We start from the raw sequence: 3180 nt of genomic DNA, 5'->3' as shown, positions 1-3180 counted from the left end.
TCCTAGGGGGGCCAAAATAGGAAAGTGAGATCCGGCTAGCCTAAAATTGCTGATCAGGGCGTTTACCTCAGTTACCAAACATCTGCATTCAAATCCTTTCTTTGCCTCTTTCACACCACAGATGGGAATGTGGGTTTCCCACATCCTAAGCTTGTGGTTTTACCACCAGGCTACTTGTTCTTTGAAAGCAGGTCTGTCTTTTAGTTTTTACATCTGCTCATGTGAGGTAGTCTACTTAATTAGCAAATTGAGTCACTCAGTTTTAACTCTTAATTTGCAAGATGATTTCATGTTACACCGTCATATGTATTTTTGTGAGTTTTTTTTATTGAGGCTGTTGGGAAACGATCTAGTAAGAATATTTAACACACAAATGACCAGGTTACTAACACCTAAATCACTGGGAGAGGAGAAATGGGGGTCATAAAGAGTTTCCCAATTTCATTTTCTCCACAGTTCATGACAACATATACCCTCCCACTGCATAGGAGTATCCTTACAGAAGCTCCCATAGGAGTCCATAGGTCTCTGTCACTGATTTCAGTGACAGAAAAGACTTGTTTCAGGAATACAAGAAAAGCTTGTCTGATCTTTTGTGGTCTCTGCTGGAAGAGACAGCGTTTCTCACACAACAGCTCAAAGATGGGTTTGTTTTCCACCTGAGTCTTAACACCTTGGCATCAGGGAGTAGTGCTGAACACCACCGCAGGGGCTTTGGCTAATTTACGTGAATTAATCACAGGAACACACTTCTAAATTAGACGGCATAGTCCCAGAGGGTTAATGCCTTCAATGCTCAGCTGGGTACGGCCCAAAAGCACAGCCCCCTGGATGCACACTGAGAATGAAAGAAGCTGGAAGTTGTCACACGCAGTTGCAGAGAACAAAGCTCCAGACTCCTAAATTAAAACTCTTGCACACCAGATGTGTAGACATTTATTTTTGACCTTCCAATTTAAAGAGGGAAAGCAAAACTGCCCAAATTAATCCCTTGTGTGAGCCGGTCGACATCGCGGGCGTTTACCCTCGGACTAAGCTTTGTTAGGAATAGGGTTCGTTACCTTTGTCTGAGACCTGGCAACGTGTTTGGAAAGAATCTTACTGCTTGGGATGTAACACAGGCATACAAATGACACTATAGTATATTAATCTACACATTAGAGCCTTTCAGTTACAGGGGATTATGTTTTTGGCCTTTTAATAAGAAAACAGGCTTCACCATGCAATTGTTAACTTGCTTTCAAAAAACCCATGTTTATTAACTTTTATGCAGCGCATCCCGGAATCTAATAATAAAGCCTGCGTTTTATCTTGAAACAAGCGAAAGCCGACGAACTTCAACGGGCGCCTAAGTTTCGCAGCAATTCCGCAAGGCCTCTGCTGACATTTTTGTAACCGGCTACGAATAAAAATGCTTTTTATGTTTAGGCAGGCACTGTCTTATGCCTGCCCCGGCCGGGCAGCCAGCGCGCTCCCCTCACGATGAACCGGTAGAAAGCCTTACGGCAGCAGTTAAGCCTCTTTCCCGCAGTCCCCCCGCTCTGAGGAGCTACGGCGGTGCGCGCCGGGTCCCCGTCGGCGACGAGGGAGAGGGAAATGGCGAGGAAACGCTGGAATTGTACTTATTTCCCTTCACCACCCTCGAGCGCACGCTTCCCGGCCAGGCTTTCCCTCACGCTGCGACACAAAACACCGCCCCCGAGCCTCCGGTGCCCGCGACGGGCGGTCCCGACCCCTCCCTCCCCCTTCCTCCCACCGCGCCGCCTCAACGGCCCGCGGGCCGTTGAGGCGGCGCGGCGGGAGGAGGGGGGAAGGAGGAGGAGGAGGAGGAGGAGGAGGAGGGAGGGGCTGGGCCTGCCGCAAGGGGCGGGGGAGCGCGGAGCGCATCGATCGCGCCCATCCATCCACCCTCTCGGCGCTCGGCTCCCTCGGCAGCTCCAGCCCCAGCCCTCCCCGTCCCCCGCCATTTCAGACCGGGACGGAAAGGGACGCGGAGCGACCGCCGCGGCGGGGCGGGCAAGGGAGGCGCCGGCGTGCTCCCGCGGCCCGCTGCAGCGCCAGGCAGGTACCCGCCTAGCCCTACCCCGCTGAACCGGGACGAGCCGCCGCGCTTGCTTTCTTCCCCCCTTTCTCTTCGAGGTGGGGCAGGGGGAAGCGGTGCGGCTTCCCGGAGCCGGGCACCCCTCTCCCCGGTCCCTCTTCCTCCTCCCGGCGTTGCCCCGCGGAGGGGCAGAAACGCCGTCAACTGGGCGGGGGCCGCCTCCCGGTGCCTGTCCCGCTGCCGCCCGCGGGGCTGCGCCCTGCCCCGCTTCCCCTCCGCCGGCATCCCCTGGAGCAGCCTTCGCCTGCCCCTTCGCCGTCTTTCCCCGCGGCGCGGGCGGTGGCTCGGCGGCCGCGGGAGGGGGCGGCGAGACAGGTGGCCAACGCCCTCCGGGAGCCCGGCACCCGGCGGCTTACGCCGAGTCAACCCCCTTCCCCTCCCCTTTGCCTCATATATTTCTTTTTTTTCCCCTCCCAAATCCCTAAAACCCCCGTGCGGGGGGCCTGGGCGCCGGGCCGGAAAGTTTCGGCGGCCCGGCCGCGTCGCTGGCTCCTGGCTGAGGGGAGCCGGGGCGGGGCGGGCAGTGGCACCCCGAGCCCCGGGGGAGGTGGGGGGGTCCCGCGGCGGAGCTCGGGGGGTGGTCGCGGTGGGCTCGCCTGGGGAAAAAAAAATAATTGTGGCGGTGAAGCCGTCAGGTGAAGCTGTGGGCGCACCCGAGCCTGTCCCGTCACAGCCGTTTGCAGGAGGGGGGTTCCCGGGTTTGTGTTTCAGCCTGAGGGGCGCTCGGTTTGGCCCGGGTTTCCCAGAGGAAAATCCGGGAGGTCTCCCAGAGTCACCGGGGCTTTGGGAGAAAGCAGTGAAGAAAATCTTTGCTCTGCAAGAAACAGTCTTTGACCTTTTCCAGAATTTAACGTATCTTTGCTTTTTTATCTCTTCGTAATGAGTGCTTTTCAGCTTAGTGCCCACACTACGTTTCCTATCTATAATTTTGTTAGAGAAACAGCATTCCCTTACAGCTTTTTGTCTTGTCTTTCAGGGAGGGAGTTGCTTTCCGGTAATAGTAAAGGAACGGGATACTGAATGAAATGCACCAACAGCATCCTCGTTAGTCGGAGCCTGACTCTTTCTGCTTAATGTTG

This window comes from Gavia stellata, chromosome 4 (genome assembly GCF_030936135.1).
Source record: "Gavia stellata isolate bGavSte3 chromosome 4, bGavSte3.hap2, whole genome shotgun sequence".
In the NCBI taxonomy this organism is placed as follows: Eukaryota; Metazoa; Chordata; class Aves; order Gaviiformes; family Gaviidae; genus Gavia; species Gavia stellata.
The sequence above is the reverse complement of the archived record's forward strand: the minus strand, read 5'-3'. Positions refer to the sequence as shown.